Source organism: Leptinotarsa decemlineata, unplaced genomic scaffold, assembly GCF_025532065.1.
Source record: "Leptinotarsa decemlineata unplaced genomic scaffold, Ldec_3_MD MMD2_P_RNA_scaffold_9, whole genome shotgun sequence".
NCBI classification, from domain to species: domain Eukaryota; kingdom Metazoa; phylum Arthropoda; class Insecta; order Coleoptera; family Chrysomelidae; genus Leptinotarsa; species Leptinotarsa decemlineata.
Genome location: NW_027412536.1, coordinates 7,078,602 through 7,100,776, shown reverse-complemented (window position 1 = coordinate 7,100,776; position 22,175 = coordinate 7,078,602). Strand labels below are relative to the sequence as shown.

Sequence of the window (22,175 nt, the reverse complement as noted above, 5' to 3'; positions counted from 1 at the left end):
TTATAACAATTAAAACTTCAACATTACAAAACAGTTCCCAGCTTTGATGTTTTTTTAAATATCCGGGATGACCTATATTCATTTCTATACGGAGTGATGTTGACTAAACAAATTAAATAAAAAAGTAATGTACTGAATGAGAATGAATATTTTTTTCCCGAGGCTTCGATCGTTTCAGCAATATTAATGAGAACTGGTGATTAGATGTATACGTATCAGACAACTTATTGAGCCTGATACTGATTAAATGGTTGTGTAGGTGCTGTTGGTGGTATGTCATTGGAAGACACTGTTGTGTCTACTCGAGTTATTTCCAAATGCCCAGCAGGTCTTTGTAAATGTTTATCAAATAATCGCATTTAAGTACTTCTCGGGCTGGAGCACTACTAATATTTTCAAATTTTCTCTTATCAAATATTTATTTCGGTTCATCCTTTGCTTATGCAAATCGATTTTTGCCTGTTTCAGTACTGATTGTTATCTATATGTATTCTCATGAACGTTTTCAATTAAATATTAAGGTAAAGTTGAATGTTGCATAAGAAAATTCTGATTCGATATAGGTACCGCTGAAAATCATAGGATGCAATTGAAATATCTAGAACCTTTTCGGAAAGACTTTATTGACTGAAAATTTCCGTAAAATATTCTTGGGCTTCTGGAGGTTTATTTTATATCATTCTGTAATGTAAGGTTTTGAATGATTTCGGTGGTTTTTCATTTGTCAATCCTTGTGTACCCCAATTTCAAAAAATTCGACCTTTCTAGTAGGCTATCAAAAATGACACTATTTTGAATGATTCTCTGATATTTTTCAAATGTTCAACAATTTTAAAGCGTTGTATGTAATAGATGTGAGGCCTATACTAGTCTTATCACAGTATGATATTCATAGGCTTTCTCCAAACATTTACCAACAGGCCTTTCTTTTTCATACGCACAAGCAGCACAGGATTTGAACGAAAAATTGATATGAGTCACAGAACATTCAAAGTGATACTGATGATACTTTCAATAAGAGAAAGGCAAATTACCGAAAGGGGAATTTGTTATACTTTGTTTGATAGGTCTTTCAATTCTCTATACAATAATTCTATATAAAATAATGGATTATTTTTAGACCTGCCGTTCCCGAGTATTCAGCAGTTTCATATTATTGTTTAGAATTTGTAAACAAACGTTGTATATCATAATTTTGTTATTAATTTTATTCAAACCTTTTTCCAGTATACCCCAATAAATGTGTAAAATGTTTATCATTCATCTCCTGACAATAATGAAGTTCATTTACGGATTAATTTTTAATATTATGAAATGTCTCTGAAGTTGTTTCGTAAGCAGCACTTTTTATTCTAACTATGAGCTCTGGAATAAAATATTTCAGATTTTACGAATCACCTTTAAAAAACTACCGGCGTCACATGGGGTGAACTAGCAGAACATTTTAAGGCACTCCATTTGTCTCTCCATCGGTTTGGATAATATAGTCTTTTTGAAGCAACTGGTCAAAATGAATAAGTAACTTCCTGAAATGTAGCATCAGTTGATAACTCATTTGGATTTGTCAATCATCCAAAACGGTAGATAGGCAGATGTGGTCCCTTTAAAGAAAAACACCCCTGGAAAATTTCATAGTGTAATAAAATGATTTGTTAAACACCTCAATTTCGTTCAGGAAATGAATGGTGAACATTTTTTGAAATAAACTGGAATGTCACATTCAAATTATTGTTTATTTGCAGACTTTTAAAACCAATATAATGGAAACGGCTGAACCGGTTACAGAAAATAAAGCAGTATTGGAGAGATAATTGAACACTATTGCCTTCTTATCAGAAAGTACTAAAAATGATGCCCTTTCACGTAAATTTTATCTGATGTTGACATCTGACCCGTTCATAAATTGAGAGCAGGGGACACTTCTATGCCCACCTGTATATCTACAAGTTTTCCTTGATGCGTTTCTCTGTTTTGTCCATGTGAATACATAATTTTTTTACACCAATTACTATCATGACGTATAATTTAAGGTGGATTTTATATAATTTATAGGCCATTCAATATCTTTAGTGAATTATTTGCAAGTAATGAGCTTTTGTATGACATGTAAATGCAAATTGATAAATATCCATGTTGAATATATTGCTTATGCAATTTTCACTGAATGTCTCAAAATATTTTCGACGATCGTAGACAATTTTCAGAGTGACCCATTTCCAGAACAGTTCTTTACCCTTTTTTTAATTTATTTTATCAAAATCAATATACCTATCTCATTGAAAAAATTTAATTTTTTGTGAATTGAAATTAGTTTTTATCGACCTTCTTTGAGTATTTTAGCAGCCACAATCCGAAGAATATGAAAATTATAATGGTGAACTGTATACTCGGGTAGAAAGGGCAGTAACTTATCGTGGTGAACTGAAAAGTTTGCCCTTTCTACACGTACATAAATTTATCTATGACAATTATTAAATTTTTCAGATTATGGAAGATAAAAATACCCAATGAAGGTCGACAAAAACCTGTCTCATACATTCCACATCCTAAATAAATTGTCATACTTCAAGCATCTCACAATTATTAAACGAACCTGCTAAAAATACGATCATATCCAAACGTATATGAACACGATGTTAATTTTTTAGCATTTGGCAGAGCTACAACACTGATTGTACCATTAATCGGTCGATCGGTAGCCGCGCGGTTCGACGTGGGTTATTTTTATCACTCAGTCAATCGGCCGATATGTGAGTCCATAGTTCAAGCCCTGAACGCTCGATTTTCACGTGCTATCGTCAAACCCGTGTTAGGAATCACACGTTAGAAGGTAAGACCTCTTTAGTCCTTAGCTCGCACAAGTTTTGACTTCTGAGGGTTATCGTTCGTAGGGGTACGATAACTGGTTAACGGAAAAAGCATATTTGAAACATATTTAAACATAATTTTTGGCATATTTATATTATTCATTAGTTTATAATGATTTACATTTCAAATAATGGGTTGTTTTGTAGATTACATTTTTTTAGTGTAAACTCTGTAGACCATGACACCAATCCAGTTTTATTTATTCAATAACGCAATCTGCGATTGTTTCTTTATTATTATTAGTGCTGAATTGTCCTTTTATCATATGCCAAAAAATAATTGTGACCATACACCAGAATTGTAGGAAAAAATTTTTGACGTTGATACTGCCAACGAAATTGGCATTTCCAGGAGGTTATTATAATCCAGTGCCTCACCCCGAAATGACGAAACTAGTAAATATTGGGATAACGTTGTTTCATGACTAGCTCTTGGCGATGAATTCTATCTTGAATCATTAGCCATGATAGATGGCTCTCAATGTATCAGTAGGAGATTTGAGCCGGTTCTAAGCTCCCCCCACCACTATGACGTATTACTTGCTTTTTTTGTTGTTTAGTAACATCAAGGCGATGTGACCTTGAAGTGTCTGGTGCATGGATCGTTCAGAATTTTTTTTCATATGAGATTTTGTGTGTGTGTGACATAATGACGTAATTACATTTGATTGGTGTGTGTGTGTGAGAATGCACGGTACAGGGTTCCATCATGTGCTTGTCTATGTACAAACATACGTCTGCATACTTCAAAGATCCTCCAAGTAATGAATGTTCCATCGGTGTGAGCCCACCAAGTTAGTAGTGGTGTGACGTCACAGCAGCAACCGTTCAACGGTAGGAGAGCGAGATGTTCACTCCACGACGTGTGGCTGAGTAATACGTATTCATGGGTGTGCCCTCACCTCTCTCGATGCGGTGAAGGATATGACGTAACGCATCGCTCTACCCCAGCAGCAACCGTTCAACGGTAGGAGAGCGAGATGTGCACTCCACGGCGTGTGGCTAAGTAATGCGTATTCATCGATGTGCCCTTACCTCCGTCGATGTGGCGATGTCTATGACGTAACGCATGGCTCCACCCTCGCTCTCGATGGTGACGCGCAGGCGGCAAGGACTGTGGTATTCAAGAAGCGGACGAGTGTTGGTTATGTCAGTTTACATCGAGTGAGTTAGTGAGAACATATCATAGAAAATGTATTCTTGTGACCGTGGTAAATCTTTTACTGGAAGTGATAACCTTCGTCACCATCAGCTCCAGAGTTGCCAAGGAGGTCCATCAGTGAAACGAGTGAGATTAGATGACGCTGCAACACTTATGTACACATGTGATTGTTGTAATGTGACGATTCCATTGACTCAAGTGAATTCTCACAATAGAAGTCTGCAACATAAGAATAATGCATGTGTACAATTGAGTGATGGTGTTCAAATTATGAAGAGTGCCTTCAAGCGTCGGATTACTACATACAGGGTGCAGAGTTCCATTGTTTCCACCGATAACATGTTATTCTTTAACAAAACCAGGCAGAAAGTTATTGAATTATTGGAATCAGCCATCAGGGTTCACAAAATCATCAAAGTGAATATGGAAGTATTTGGGAGTTATATTCTGCAAACGCAAGACCTAAAGGAAACCAAATCATTTAACTCTCAGAATAGAATAGCTGACCAATCTACTGATTTGAATTCTTTATTTGATGGATTTCGAAATGGAATTATCGCTCAAACTACAGACTTCCAGGAACGTGATTCAGGTAAACATTTCTACAAAGTTTCGATTGGATATATCAGTAATTTTGATTTGTATTTGAAGTTGGACTTGTGAAAAAATCATGTTTTTGGAGGTGAACATCAATAAATACAGCCCGCTCAGTGGATGTTCATATGTGAAGCTACCCGAATGTATCGAGCGTAGGAAGGTGGTTAATGTTCGTAATGAAGATCAGCATTGTTTTGAATGGGCTATCACATCCTGCAATCGATAGAACGTCAGAAGTTTCATCATATTCACATTTCAATACTGTCATAGATATAACAGGTATGAATTTTCCGGTAAATTTGAAGGATATTGTGAAATTTGAGGACAAAAATGATATTTCAGTTAATGTGTACGGTTTAGAAAGTAAATTTGAGAAGGGTAAAATAATGTATGAAATAATTGGACCATTACGTTAGTCTCAGAGAAGACTTAGGAGACATGTCCATTTGTTACTTATCACAGATGATTTCGGTAATAGTCATTATTGTTGGATCAAAGATCTTGCGAAATTAGTTTCAAGCCAATTATCGGCTCATGAACATAAGAAATATTTTTGTGATGGATGTTTATTATATTTTTCTAATGAGCAATTACTTCATAAGATAAATGATTGTGATCACTTGAGTACTACAACATCATCAACCAATTTCAAAGTCAATAAATATGGGAAAATGGTGCCTGAAAATATACTAACGTTTGAAAACATTGAGAAAACAATGAAGGTACCATTTGTAGTGTATGCCGATTTTGAATCAGTACTCAAGCCGATTCAAACCACTAAGCCAAATCCTGAATACTCGTACTCGATCAAGACATTCAAACATGAGCCTTATTCATTAGCTTATTTGATGAAATGTTCATACAATGATTTGTCAAAATTTTTATCGTATTGGGGTGTGGATGTAGCCCAGAAATTTGTCAGCAAAATTGAAGATGATTTGAAAAATATTTATGAAAATCATCTCAGGTTTTCTATTCCTATGGATGCACAAATTCCTGAGGAAGAGGAACAGTTTGCTTCTGCCACAAATTGTGGCATTTGTTCTCAACAATTAAGTGATGGCGAAGTTAAAGTGAGGGATCATTGTCATCTCACACGAAAAAAAAAGGTCCCCTGTTGCTCATTCATCATGTAATCTGAATTTTAAATTACTAAATTTCATTCCTATTATTTTTCACAATCTGAGTGAATATGATTGTCACTTATTCATAAAAGAATTGTATAAAAACAAAGATAAAGTGGATATCATCCCACAAACTAATGAGAAATATATACCTTCCACAAAACATCTCTATACACACTCCTATACGGATAAAGATGGTAGGGTGAAGAATAATTATTTGAAAATGAGATTCATTGATAGTTTCAGATTCATGCCTAGTTCTTTGAAGAATTTAGGTGCAAATTTAACATCTGATCAGTGTATCGAGATGCGCAAACATTTCCCACAAATTTAAAATTTCAATTTAATGAGAAAGAAAGGTGTATTTCCCTTTAATTTTGTTGATGACATCGACAAACTGAATCATCCAAGACTTCCAACCAAAAATCAATTTTACGATAAACTCAATTGTGAACATATATCAGATAATGATTATGGGAGAGCCCAACTTGTATGTAATTTGTTCGAATGTCAAAATTTGGGTGAATACTCCGATTTATATTTAAAATCAGATGTGTTACTATTATGTGACATTTTTGAAAACTTTAGAAATATATCTGTTGATAAATATAAATTGGATCCGGCACAATACTTCATCGCACATGGATTATCGTGGGATGCCATGTTGAAATATACGAATTTCGAATTGGAATTACTAACTGACTTTACGAAATTATAATCCAAATGAACCATCGTCAATAATTCCATATTTGGATGCAACAAATCTATATGGTCACAGCATGTCACAACCATTACCAACAGGTGAATTTTAATGGTTAACACCTCATGGAATTCTCAATCTTGATATAATGAATGTAGATGTTGATAGTCCTTATGGATATGTATTGGAAGTGGATATACATTATCCCCAAGAACTTCACGATAAACATTTCGATTTTCCATTTTCAGTGGAACGTTTGATACTTCCATATGCAAAATCGAAAGTTCCCAAATTAATTCCAAATTTAAACGATAAAAGAAAATATATTGTTCACTATAGAAACTTACAGCAAGCTGTCAATCATGGTTTGATAGTGATGAACACACATAGAGTATTGAGGTTCAAGCAATCATGTTTGATGAAGCCCTATATAGATTTGAATACTGAAATGCGTAATCGGTCTAATAACAAATCTGAAAAAGATTTCTATAAACTAATGAATAATGCAGTCTATGGAAAAACAATGGAAAACGTAGATAATAGAATTGATGTTAGACTCATTTCAAATTGGGAATATATATATATATATATATATATATATATATATATATATATATATATATATATATATATATATATATATATATATGTATATATGATGAGCTGTTTTCTCGGGTTTCGCTCCGTGTTATGTGTATTTTATCCCCAAAAGGATTATTTTCACAACGTTTCGGCAAAGTCTCATTTGCCATCTTCTGGTGATGTCTGGTTTTTTCAACCAGACTGATTAGTTCGAACTCTGTGTCACAATTTATAGGGATGGATGTTTCCCTTTACCTGCGTTGCTGCCACTACCTGTGTTTGCTCGACTACCTGTTTTGGTCTTATTACCTGAGCTGCCTCTCCTGCCTCTGTTATTGTACCTGTATTCTCATGTGCCGAGTTTTGCTTCTGGGGTTGAGCGGTCTGATTGCTTGTGCGAAGCGATAAAACGGATCTACATGTTGATGGTAATCTTTGCGCATCATCCCTCTTGTTCATATTATTAGGTCGTTTTTCAATTTCGATAGCCTCTCTGATTGTTCGCGAGTAAAAGTTTTCGTTGCTTGCTAGTATTTTTGTGTTATCGAAATTGATGTTATGTCCTGTCTGCAGTACGTGTTGGAAGAGAGAAGACGTGGTGACTTTTCCCTTCACTGCTAGTTTGTGTTCAACTTTGCGTATGTCGATTCGTCTGTTGGTCTGGCCGATGTAAGTCCTGTCACAATCATGGCATGTTACTTCATACACTCCTCGTGACTCCAGTGGTACCTGATCCTTGGGATTACGAAGCATGGACCTTATTGTCCGTTCTGGTACGAACGAAGTTGATATGTTGTGTCGGCGAAGAATTCTGCTGATTTTATTTGTTGTTCCTGCAATATATGGTAGTGTGGTTGTTATGACTGGTGTATCTCGAGTTTTTTGTTGTTTCCGTGTGGTCTTGGCAGCCGCTTTTATACTTCTTCCTGAGTAGTTATTCATTTGTAGAGTTGTTTCGATGGTGTTCAACTCTTGTTGTCTGTGATCGTTGTCTGCCAGCCTCCTCGAACGTGTAATGAGTGTTTTTGCCACCACGTGAATTTGTTTTGGGTGGTGGTGTGAATTTGCGTTTAGGTACCTATTCGTGTGTGTTGGGTTTCGATATACCGTGTGACCTAATGTACGTCCGGCTCTTTTATAATCAGTACAGTCTCATTTGCCATCTTCTGGTGATGTCTGGTTTTTTCAATCAGACTGATTAGTTCGAACTCTGTGCAACTCAATGCAACAGTAGTGTTAAACACCATAGATTATGAATCCAAAATGATGAAACTACTAGAGGATCGAGCCTACAAGAAAATAGTTAGAGATCCAACTACCTATCTAGAGAAAACCACGAAAACTGCCATCAATAATTCTCCTATCGACAACGAAATCAAAAGACATCTGATTCCAAGAGAGAAATCATCCAAGTGCCCTAAACTTTATGGACTCCCCAAAGTCCACACGGAAGGGGCACCACTCAGACCAATCGTGAGCTCGGTAGGTTCACCAGTGCATCAATTAGCGAAACACGTTGCTCATGTACTTCAACCACATGCGGAAAAGGTCGATTTATATGTGCGCAATGCCGACCACCTCATAGATATATTGAAAACACAAACCGTTAGTCCGGACGACATCCTTGTCAGCTTTGATGTAACCTCGTTATTTACCCAGGTATCCACCGGAGAGGCACTAGAAATAATCAAAAAGAAATACAAACCGGAAGAGCATATCATCACCTTGGCGTAACATTGCATCAAAAACACTTACTTCATCTATAACGACCAACGATACAGACAAATTGAAGGGGCACCAATGGGCTCGCCACTATCACCCGTTGTTGCCAATCTTTTCATGGAAGAAATCGAAACCGAAGCAATAGCAACGTCACACGTGAAACCTAAACTCTGGCTGAGGTATGTCGATGACATCATCGTGATTTGGTCTCATGGACACCAGGAACTTTCCAGGTTTTTTAATCACTTGAATGAAATCCATCCACGCATTAAATTTACGAAAAAAGTTGAAGAAGGCAACCAGCTCGCATTTCTTGATGTACTGATTATAAAAAAGCCGGACGGTACATTAGGTCACACGGTATATCGAAAGCCAACACACACGAATAGGTACCTAAACGCAAATTCACACCACCACCCAAAACAAATTCACGCGGTAGCAAAAACACTCATTACACGTTCGAGGAGGCTGGTAGACAACGATCACAGACAACAAGAGTTGAACACCATCGAAACAACTATACAAATGAATAACTACTCAGAAAGAAGTATAAAAGCGGCTGCCAAGACCACACGGAAACAACAAAAAACTCGAGATACACCGGTCATAACAACCACACTACCATATATTGCAGGAACAACAGTACTACCAACTGTCGAAAGCGCTCGCAGATAATTAATCGAAGATATAAAGCTTCAAATCCTTTTTGTAGAATTTAATATTGAAATACTCAAAATAAAGGAAAATTAGTTGCATCAATCAAAAAAAAAAAAAAATATATATATATATATATATATATATATATATATATATATAAATTTATATATATATATATATATATATATATTGAAAGGTCAAATTTAGTTGACTGGTTATTATATAACTATAAATTATTAGTCCCATCCGAATTTTGTCAAAAATGATTTAAAATTTTTAAAAAGTATTCTAATGGAAAATTCGTACCCTCCTAAACTTTTGAATAAATATTTATTCAACTTACCCAAATTCAATCTCAATTCAAGTTATCCAAATTTATCTACCCCAACCTCACGTAGTATTAGGTATGAAATTTCTGAAACAGGTAATCCTTCTTCTAATGAGAATAATCAAATTATATATAATTATTCTATAAGATATATTCCAAATTTAACCCCTAAATTACTTAGAATATTTCGTGACATAAAAAGTATTAGAATTTCTACCAAGATTTATAAAACTATTTCAACCCTATATTCTAAAATCAAAACCCCTCTCAGCAACAAAGAAAAATCTAATGTTATATATAGTATTCCATGTTCTTCTTGTAATTCAATTTACATTGGTAAGACCAGTCGTAATCTATCTGGGAGAATCACTTCACATAAAAGTGACTGCAGACTAAACAAACGTTCCTGTGGACTAGCTGAACATGTTATCTCTTCAGATCATGTTATGGATTATCAAAATACTAAAATTTTAACAGTTGAAAATAATAAATTCAAAAGGCTTTTTCTAGAAATGGTTCACATAAGTAAACATAATAATAATTCAAACAAAAAATCAGAAATACAAAATTTAAGTCAAATTTACAATTATATTTTAACTTTTGATAAATAAAATTGAACAAATAATTTCAATATCATATTAATAATAATTTTTCACTCACTATATGTGTTAATATTATAATAATCACATTTTCTCTGGTGCTGTAACAAAATTTTCAACGTCAAATTTTGCATTTGACTTTTCATTTTATGTTTGGATTTATATGCCTTTTTTATATTTTATACTAACTTTGGTGAGTTTTTGTAACATATCTATTGCTGTATAATGTTCACATGATCTTTATTTTGTAGATATTCTTGATAAAGGAGAAAAATATACTTTCCGAAAGCTTGAATAACAAAAAATAGTATTTCCATAGCCCATATATATGTATATATATATTTATATATGTATATATATATATATATATATATATATATATATATATATGTATATATATATATATATATATATATATATATATATATATATATATATATATATATATATATATATATATATAAGATAAGATAAGATTATATTTATTGACCAAAACGCGATACACTTGGTATATGTGGTAAGTCAGGGTATATATTTAAAATATGACATTATGAGGACCCCAAGTCAAATAATCAAATGAGTAGTACATTCAGTGAACTTACATCGCAGTGATAAGGCACACACAAAATAAGCAAAAATATATACATAATAACAATGTTAGACTAGGAATGCCAGACAAAACTTTAAATTAAAATGTATTTGAGTTGTTTGGGAGATCGTCGTTCAAGAAGTCCTGATAACTATAATAGCATTTCTGTATTAGAAGGTTTTTATTATTGTTGTGAAATTTTAGGTTACTCTTGACCTTTTTAAATCTATCTGGTATCTTATTGAAGCAGGTGATAGCATTGTACTGTGGAGATTTTTTGAAAAATGACATACGATGTTGAGGGATTTGCAATAGATGTCCATTTCTGGTATTGTAGTTATGGACAGTGGCGTTCTCTGTGAAGAGATGAGGGTTTTCCCTAGCAAACATTATGCATTTCAAGATAAAGATGCAAGGCGCTGTTTTTTTTTCAATAAAGATAGCACGGCAACTGTCCCTGTAGTTCATATTGAATATAAGTCTTATAATTCGTTTTTGGGCAACAAAAACTCTCATAAAATCATTTGCCCTCCCCCAGATCATAATATTAAAATTGATATGGGAGTATACCATAGCATAATAAATGCTGAGTAACGCTGATTCCCTTAATGTTGATTTCAGTTGCTTTATTGCATAGTATGCTTTATTTATTTTAGAACATGTATTGTCTACTTGTTTTTCCCAGTTTAGATTAGAATCTAAATAGGTACCAAGAAATTTCGTCACCTGTACGTTTTCAATATCATATGTAACAGGAGCATTTAGAGTATCAGTCCTAAAGTGAAACTTCATCGATACTGATTTGGAGGTATTAAGGATAAGTTTGTTTCTTTGGCACCAAGCACTGAACTGGTCAATAATACTTTCAGATTTACAAATAAGTTGCTCAACGTTTTGTCCCGTTAAAGTTATGGTAGTGTCATCCGCAAACATCGTAATGTGTCCATCTTCTATATATTGAGGTAGGTCGTTTGTATATAGGAGAAACAGTAGGGGGCCTACAACCGAGCCCTGGGGCACACCGAGTGTTATCTTTTTGGTCTCAGAGAACGACCCATTGCAAAGTACCTTTATGTTTTTTTCGGACATGTAAGATTGTATCCAATTAATTATATTAGTTGGGAGACCTAAATTGGATAGTTTAGGGAGTAGAAACTCCGGGCACACTGTATCGAAAGCCTTCGATAAATCGAAGAATAACGAGAGGACATATTTTTTGTTTTCGATCTCAGTGTATATGTAATTCATTAGATGATAAGATGCTGTTTCAACCGATTTTTTTCGTCTAAAGCCATGTTGGGAATCGCATAAAAGATTTTCATTTTCCAAATGGTCCATTATTCTTACCGAAACTACTTTTTCAAAAAGTTTTGATATAGAGGGGAGTAAAGAAATTTGTCTGTAATTTTCAATTTCTTTGCGGCTTCCTTTTTTATGTACGGGAATAATTACCGCTCTTTTTAAAACATTTGGAAAAATACCTTGTATTAGAGATTGGTTCATAAGGTAAGTTGATGGTTTAATAATTGTTGGAATGATTTTCTTGAGAGTGATTATAGAGAGTTCATCATAGCCTGCAGATTTTTTATTTTTCATTTCAGACAGAGCGCTTAGTACCTCGTATTCCGTTAGAGGGTTGGATGAAAAAGGTAATATGGTACCAACCAATTTAGGGGTAGTACAGGGAAGGGATAAATTTTGTCCAAAGTGGTGGAATGCCGCATTTTCTGCTCCCATTGAAAAATTATTAGCAAATAATTCAGATACTGCAACAGGCTCCATTATATGTTCATTATCTTGTTGGAGAGAGATCGTTAGTTTCAACCCATTTTTATTTCTCCCGAGTTCATTGTTTATAATGTTCCACGTTTCTTTTATTTTGTTTTCGGACTCACCTATTTTTTTACTAAAGAACTCTTTTTTGCCATGTTTATTTTCTGTTTATGCTCTATCAATTTTGTTTTATAGCTTTCGAGAAATGTTGGATCAGCTTCATAACAATTGGACAGAAGCCAAAATAGATTCCTCAAGTTCTTTCCTTCCTCAATGATTTCCGGAGATATCCAACATTTATAGTTCTTTTTGCCGCATGCTCTCTTTTTTGGGCATGATATATCAAAATACCATAGAATTGTATTGATGAAATAGTTGAAAGCATCATTTAACGTCATGAGGTAAATTAGAGTCCAGTCTTCACTTAGAAGCTTTGTTCGGAACTCCTCAATATTTTCATTTCGAGTCTGACGTCTCAAAACTGGAGAGGTATTATTAGGTTTTTCAGTAATATTCCTGTGCTGGTATACCAATACATGAGCTAGATGATCGGCTATATTAGGTTGAACTAGTTTACATTCATAACTAGATTGCGGAAGACTGGTCGCCATATAATCAATACAGGTTGAACTCCTATGAGCGTTTCTATTGGTGAATACTCTGGTGGGAGCTAAATAATTATTACTGAGTTGATGTGAATTAAAAATATCTAATATAAGCTTAGTATTCATATCATATTTCTGGTAATTTATGTTGAAATCTCCACAGACAATTACTAAATTAGAACGGTCAGTGGCTACATTGAGTGCTTCAGTTAACCTATTTACAAATGTATTTATATTGCCATTGGGTGGTCTATACACAGATACAATAGCAATTTTGCAATCATTTACTGTATAGATGATAGAGGCTAATTCAATTACACATTCAATTGAAAGTAATCTAATATGACCAAGTTCAGAGAAACTATTATCGGTTTTTGAGAGTATCAAAGTACCCCCATGAATATGGCTTTTTCTAGAAAAAATTGAAGCTATTTTATAGTTACCAAAATGAACATCGTTTATTCCACAATTTTCTAGCATCCAGTGTTCAGACACACACAAAACATCAATATCGTACGTTTTTACAAACAACTCAATTAGGGAATGATTATTTAAAAAACCTTGCACATTTACATGACAAAATTTTACAGGGGAATCCCTGATTGTGCTTAGATTAACGTTTATATCAGCAGATTGCTTTGTTCCTGGTTGGATAATAAAAAATCACTATTGGAATTAGTTGCTGTAATATAAGTGTCTGCTACGGTATTCTGTAGTTCTTCAGCAAGTGATATTGGTCGGTCTTCAACAGCATTAGATTTGACTGAGTATTCGGAGGTAAATGATATTTGAGACAATCGGGGGTACAGATGATCGGTTTGTTCATCGCAGGTTGTAGGGGCTGTAGGATATATTTTTTGTGATACTCGGTAACTTTCAAGACCCAACTGATCTGATGCAGGATTGTGAAGTGTACTGTAATGAGTACTGATGTGGTTGAGTATAGCCTTACATAAGAACCATTTTCCTGATTTTATAAGTGTGCATCCGTCCAAATTATAGTTTGTTTGTCTGATTTTGCCATTACATTCAATAATATTATTTGGTAGTTTCCATTTTTGAAAGTTTATTTTGAGTGCTAAATTGCTATTGTAGATGATGTTGTTGATATTTCTACTATCGTTTCTGTAGAGCTCAGTAATGAAAATTAATTGAGGCAGACTATCATTTCCTACAAATAAGTTAGTTAAGTCTTTAATGCTTGCAGAATAATTTTTCGACCAGAGTATGATTATATCATTTTTACTGCTATTTTTAATTGCCTCGATAGTGGTTCTTATTAGCTCCTTTTCACTGCAGTTAGGTTTGAGGATAGATTGGGTTAAGAACTGGTTTCCAGCTTGTCTATTTAATATATCCGCCATATTTCTACCGTTTTGGCCTGATATTAACAAGATATTCCTTTTGTTGTTTCCCTCTAGTATCTTGGACTGACTATTCTTGAGGATCGCTTCTTTATCCTTAATTTGGGTGTCGTGTTCCTGCATCGTTTGTGTAGATATATGTCCAAGAATATATCCACCTCCACCACTGGAATAATCGTGTGATTTATCAGACGAGGTGGAAGTAGCCTTGTGCTGAGTTTCTTTACTCATTGTGTGTGTGTAAATACTTTTTGTAGGAACTTTATATCTCCCAATGTCTTTTGTAGTTCCGTTATCTTTCCTTCAAGTTGAGCGATGATAGCTTTTTGCTGCTGTACTAGGCAATTCAATTCATGTTCAGATTTCATTACCTCCTCTTTCAATCTTTTTATGTAATTATCTTTGTCATAGCTATCTTTACTCAGGTCGTGGATTGTTTTTTCCAATGAGCTGATTTCCTCCTGGTCAACATCCGTGTAAGAATCTTCATTACAACAAGCTATGATATTACCGTTTAAATATCGAATTTGATTTTTCTTTTTCATTAAACAACTTTTATGATAGATGCCTGAGCAGGTTTTGCATACGTAATAACTAACTAATTTAGATTTACAACACTTAAAAGACATTTTTGTAGAGGTTTCGAAACTACGTGTTCACTCCGTGTTCATATATATATATATATATATATATATATATAGAAACAGAAGTTAATATCTTGTAAACACAAGATCTATCAACTGAAACCACAAATGTGCGGTTGGCTCCTGCTGGTGGCTCCGTGCATTTGTATTTCTATCTTTTGGTAACCAAGTGTTGCCCATCCTTACACTTGGCTGCACCATACTGATGATGGGCCAAAAGCCCGAAACACGTGTCTATGGTTTGCCACTTTCTTGAGTGCTATGTCCGATATTAACTTCTGTTTCTATATTATATATATAATATATATATATTATAGGTTATAAATAAATGTCAGATGAAAACAAATTGATATCTGTTATGAAAAATTGAAAAAGACATAATAAACTAATTGTAATTATTTAGGAATGATGAAAAATTTGAAAATTATTGTTGTGAATCATTTCCTTAGAAACGAACATCTAGTGATGCTTTTGAAGAATATTTATATTTAGACATATGTGAGGTTAAGTATTTCTGTACCAAATTGTTAAATAAAATGTATCTAAATTTAAGAACAAATGTGAAAATCTTAGAATAGATAGTTTTTCTGATATTGAAGTTGAAAATTTGTAGTTATGAAAATTGAGAGGTGGTAACTAAGGGAAGTGAGAAATTTTCAACTTTTTTGTCTACAAGTGGATTCTTCTCAAGGCGACGAAGGTGAATGCCACGTGAATTTTCTGTCTCCAGAAATTTGAAAAATATCATGAAAGAAAAGTTAAGAATTGAACATAATTGTATTGTATACTGTTGATTAAAAGTAAATTCAGTGAAAACCTACATGTTGAGCTCGTTCCAGTGAAATTTCCACGATTTGGCTCCGAAGTTTAAAAAACTCACACCACACACCAACATTGGAGGAAAACCAGGTATTTACCGATTCCACTTCAAATCAAAATATATGCATATATAAATGAAATTGTCCAAGAATAAAATAACAGGACAATCAAAATAAATTTTGAATCCAGAAATCAAGTTTGCAAACCAAATCACAATGACCCTGAATAATCAACTGACATTTTACAGACAAAGAGTGCGTTTCGATATTCACACTAAAATAGTTCGGTGTAGGTTTAGGACATTTTTAGAATTAAGTAATTTTCTCTTTTGGTAATTGATATATTTTTCAATCCAACATTTTTTACATTTATTATTAAAATTGTTCTACATTTTCTAAAATCAGTTGTGTCTTTTTCAAATTTCTTCACAGGAACATCTGCAAGTAAGGTCAAATTTGGGTAAGTAATCGTTGTGTTTGTGCCTGAATCCACCTGAGGTGTTGAGAAAAATCTCTATACACTGAGTTATAGGGTTTAAATTCAACATAAGAATCTAGCCGAATAAAATTTTCATTTCAAGAAATAATGATAATAGTTAGAAATTCATTTATCAAACCCACATTAACATCATATTATACATTATATACAGGGTGTCCCTGGACTTCCTCTTTTCCTCTCGGGAATGTATAGATGGGGTCAAAATATCACCAGTACTTCATATAACTTTTTTTCCTAAAAGTCTTCGTAACCAAGTTACGGGCCCTCGAAGTTACAAAATGAAAAATGTTTTTCTTTGATAACTTTTCAAGTGAATATTCAAAATCATCCAAATTTTGGTAATTGACTAAACAAATGAATTCCGTCGATGAGCTTTCATGCAGGAGTCAGTTGTTTTGCTACAAAGTCAGGAACGGACTACCCCCGATGGTCCACACCCCAAAACTTTGAAATGACAGATATTTTTCAATATTTTTCAACAAAATAAGGTTACTTGGACAATTTTATGAATAAAAGTACTCGTGTGGAAAGTCGATCGGAGCAACGAGTCTTGATAAAAATGTAGTTCTACTCGACGACATCAAACCCGCTCGTCCACCATTATTTGAAATGAATAATTATCAAAGCAGAAATAATAATGATAACGTTAATTCAACAACATTTGTCCTGAGATGTCTACCATTATTCGAAAATATTAGTTTTTAAGGAAAATGGAAATGATAGGTAAAATGTTCATAACGAATTTTTATAATGCAAACACGTTTAACTAACGAAACTCAAGAGCCTCAAGAGCAAACAGAAATGAAAAATCCGCTACAGAAACTGCTCGATATGACCACCTTCTCTCTCTATACATTTTCCTAACCTAACCTAGCCGCGGCCTCTGTTTTCCAATAGAAAAATGGAAAATGTACTCGTAAAAATCTGAATAGGAAATTATTTATTTTTCTTCAATATACATCTACAGAGTGAGGTCCGTGAAGTGAGGTCCGTATATATTTTTCAAAGATCCTAACAATGTGAGGACATATATACACGTACCAATTCATCATAAAGGCAAAGTGAGGTCCATTAAACGTTGCCGAGTTTTTCGCATGTGAAACAGATGGATGCAAGGTGGATAAGAGATAAATGTATATTAGCGAAGATTTATGAAAGTTTGATTGTTGCGTCGTGGAAACTACTGCGTAATTTAAATTAGTTCTGATCAAAATAAACTAAAAAATACATGTTGTTCATGTTTTGAGTATTTCAGTTTCACAAATACTGTAACCTCAATACTTGAAGTTGCGATTGGTGGGCTGTCACGATGACAGTCAAGGCATACCGGTTCACTACAGAGAAGACGGGAGTGAGTTTACAGATGTTGTATATTATATTTTTTTTTTTGGCGCCAGGTAAGTTGAAATGCCAATAGATTTCACTAATATCTTTACCAATTCTCCAACTCACCAAGAGAAAAGAAATAAAATTGACCAGCCACCATTCCAATAGATCAGTATATTGATAACGTGAAATTAAATTGTACAGTATGATCTTAATACTGGGCTATTTAAAATTCAATTACTTTGCGAGGAAAAAAAACAAAAATAGCACAGGTTAAAAAAACTTTTAGCATCCATGGATTTAATCGATGTGTTTTAAACAAATTCAAATAAATACTTAAAGCCAAACGGAGTTGATAACTTTCTAAGTTTCCTTACTAGTTACCTTAAACTTCTCAATAAAAAAAAGAGCCAGCTACGTATAAATCAAAATTAAATACACAAAGAGCAGGAAGTGAAGCCGCAGGTAAGTCACCTTCAAGAATATTTTACAAGGATTCCGAAGTCATTTGCTGTGGGCCCAGAGCGCAGACGCAGTATCACGAAAAAAATAATTAACTAGATCAAAACACGATTTCCGCTTTACATAATTAACAGTAAGTTATTAATCACGATAATGTAAATAATATATAAAAAAATATTGTCAATTTTTTTATTGTTTTAGGTACTTGCGCGTCTTCTCCGCCCCCAAGTCCAAACAACAATCTTGAATCTAAAGAATCCGCCAAGATAGGTAGTCAAAATGTTCCAGAGTGGTTGTTGATCTGGCGTGAATTCTTCCTACGAGAAAACGGTACCCCAAAAAAAACCCTTTAAAGAAAAAAAATCCTCATTGATTTCTATTGAAATCATCCTAAGTACATAATACAAAAGTAGCATCCTTAATGACTTTAAATTAATGGAACAACACCGTAAAACAGTGATCGATATGAAAAGTAATATTTTATTTTCTTTACCTTCAATAAAAAACCAAAAGTTTTCTAATATATATGATAACATGGCAAGAATCTACTGAAATTATCGAAAGTAAAAATTAATGCGCTGATTTCCAGCGGAAGAATCAATAACAAAAATAAAATAAATTATGATAGAACGTTACTATGATATCATATATTTTTATTGGCAAATGTCTACTAACCGTATACTAAAAAAACCAAATGAAAACAACAAATATTTTACACAAGACACTTTAGGTACACTCCGTCTGAATTAGAGCAACTTACCTTCCAGTTCAGAAGGGTTTCATTTACAATAAAATCCGGAGAAATACTGAAGACAAGTATTTCTTTTTCGGTTTCCACAAAATAGATTTCAGTATTTTTCCAAAATACTGATTTGAGTAGTTCCCAACTCGTAATGGTTCAACAAAATCGTCTATGAACTAATCACACGTAGATCGCCCTATAATAGGAGAAAATGAAAATGAGAAAACGTCTCAAAAAAGCACAAATGGACGGAAAAGGTTGACAAAAATGGCGTACTCACGTGAGGTTCTCTGATTCCTGAACAGGGTGAAAGGGCCACAACCAAACAATAGCAATACTCTATAAGTACGAAACTAACAGGCACCTTTTCACTTGAAATGAAACCTTATGGAAATTAATCCTCTATGAGGTGTCTAATAGACAGATTTTCCAAAATGGTTCTTTCTGAACACACACGGAGCGAAAAGAAAAAATGACCAAATCAGGTCGATCTGTTTCTCCTTCCCGTCCTGAGTAGGCCGGAAATTGAGATTTGGAGTCTAGTGGGAAATTAAATCCGTTAGAGCCTATTTTGAAAAACGTTTCCTTATTGAAGCGCATGCCTATACGTCATGAGCAGCGTTGGGTGAACCAATCGGTGAAGAGTAAAATACGTGACTTCCGATCCATTTCCAAGTCGGTAAGTTAAATCACTGAATTATCGGAAAAGGTGTGTGAAACAGAAAAGGCAATAATTTGAAACCTATCGACATCTAAAATTTTTAGGTATATTTACAATTACAAAACCTCTAAGTCCTTCTGACCCATAGATGGCGAAAGATAATTGATAATGTATGTTCACTATTGTTTAATTTAAACAAGCTTTCAATTATTCACCTACACTTAGTCCGAATTCAATTTGATATAATAATAATAAAAAAAAAACAGTAAAAATAATTTCCTTTTCGACACGTCTTGACATGAATTTTTATAAATAATCGTGAAACGGTACCTCTTGCGCCCTCCATCAGCGAACAGAGAAACGTTGTCTTACGAGCACTATGATGACAACTGTTTCACAGGTCGCGACTAATAATCTAACTTGATGAATCTTATTTTCTGAAACTGGGTCAACAGAACCACTAATAAGCTAACCTAAATGGTACAACGAAAACAATCTGAAGGATTATGGAACTAAACTACAACTGGACGGTCAGCTAACAGGTGGGTACAATAATATAGTTATTTTCAATTAGAAGGAAAATTATTTCCGTAAGAGTTAGTTATTTAGGCTTGGTAAGACATGTATTTTGAAGTATTATTTACTTTCAGGTATCCACATCGAAAACCGAGGACAATCTAGCTCAAATTATGTCAACTGCTCCCTGTATCCTTACAACCTCAAATTTATCCTATAACGAAAGGCTATACGAAACGAAAGAATATAATCCAAACAAATAATGGGCTCACCTAATTTTTGACATTCATCCAGTGGCGCGGAAAATCATGATGTCCGGGGGATATGTCCAATAATGTTGTAATTGTTGAATGTAAAATGTTTATTTTATATGAATACGGAATAATATATTTTTTTTCCTCATGAAGTTGATTTCATTATCAATATTTTGAACTATATATTTTTAAGTAGATAATTATCCCGTTACAAATACCCCCCTTACTTGAAGAAAATTTACTGGGGTAAATTTTCATCCGCGCTAGCGGAACCTCCTGACTTCAAATCTTTCACGTTCCATATCCCTTTGTGGTTTCCATCTTCATCTTGTAACTCATACGTCCAAGTAGATACTCTCTTCTTCACGTAAAACGGTCCCACGTTTTTTGGTGCTAGCTTTGCTGAGTAAAACTTAGCGGCATCAGATAGAACAAAATTTTTGCGCCAAACCGCTTGATTAGGCAAGAACTGTTCATGCCGTCTCCTGAGATTGTATGTTTTTGCACTTCGTTTCGCTACAGTGTCCAGTCTTTGTCTCACCTCCGTAAATAATTTTTTAAATCCTTCGGGTCGCGATGATTCAGCTTCGATATCGTCTTCCACGGACATATCCTTCTTCTCGAAGTCTTCTCCACATAGGATCATAGATCGTCCGAAGTTAATGAAGTACGGTGAATAGTTGGTCGATTCGTGTTTTGCGGTTCTTAAAGCACAACTTATCTTAGGTAAGCTGACATCCCATTTACGATATCTGACACGAATATGGCAGCATTGACTTTAGGGTCCGATTCACCCTCTCCGTGGGGTTGGCCTACGGGTGATAGTTTGCGTTATATCTGATCTTCACTTTATATTCGGCGGTTAATTTTACGAATTGTTTTGATCGGTACTGTGGGCCATTGTCACATAATAATAGGCGAGGAGCACCATATACTAAAAATACTTCCTCTTCTATTTTCTTTGCCACCATATTTGCAGTTGAAGTTCTGAGAGGAAACACCAGAGAGTACTTACTGAAATAGTCCGTTACCACTAATATAAACTTATTGCCCTTGAGGGATCGGGGGAGTGGACCCATTCGATCGGTGGATACCATTTCCCATGGTCTGGTTACTCTAGGTTGAGCTGTCATCAGCCCTTTGGGACCTCGGAGATCTGGTTTATGAGCAGTGCAGATGGAACAGCTTCTTACGAATCTGGAAGTGTCATATCGGAGTTTGGGCCAATAGTACTTCTCCGCGATGCGATTATAGGTTTTGAAGATACCCATATGGCCAGAAGTAGGTACATTATGAGCCTCCACCAAAATATCTTGCCTCTTCTCCTTTGGGATCACCAATTTCCATGAATCACATGAATCACCCAGTTCAGGAATGTTCGGTTTCACATATTTGTATAATTTACCCTGATAAACTCTCCATTGGCAAAACTTAATTGGGTTATCCATCACCCTCTCCTTGAGCCTGAGATACCATTTATCTTGAATGACCTCCGGTGCAGCCGTTACTGAGTCGATTACCGGAACAGCGCGCGACAAAGCGTCTGGAACAACATTGTCCTTCCCCTTGCGGTGCACGATTTTG

At 34.4% G+C, this 22,175-nt stretch overlaps 2 long non-coding RNA genes across 2 annotated transcripts; one reads left to right on the top strand and one right to left on the bottom strand.

The window, feature by feature from the left end:
- Nucleotides 1-18,344: 18,344 nt before the first annotated feature.
- Nucleotides 18,345-19,883, bottom strand: LOC141480501 (uncharacterized). The gene is made up of 3 exons (XR_012464386.1): nt 19,441-19,883; nt 19,179-19,356; nt 18,345-18,765 (listed from the first exon to the last, which is right to left on the bottom strand). It is a non-coding gene; the product is annotated as an uncharacterized lncRNA (long non-coding RNA).
- Nucleotides 19,884-20,224: 341 nt separating this feature from the next.
- On the top strand, nt 20,225-20,739 carry LOC141480624 (uncharacterized). The gene is made up of 2 exons (XR_012464450.1): nt 20,225-20,363; nt 20,472-20,739. It is a non-coding gene; the product is annotated as an uncharacterized lncRNA (long non-coding RNA).
- Nucleotides 20,740-22,175: the final 1,436 nt, after the last annotated feature.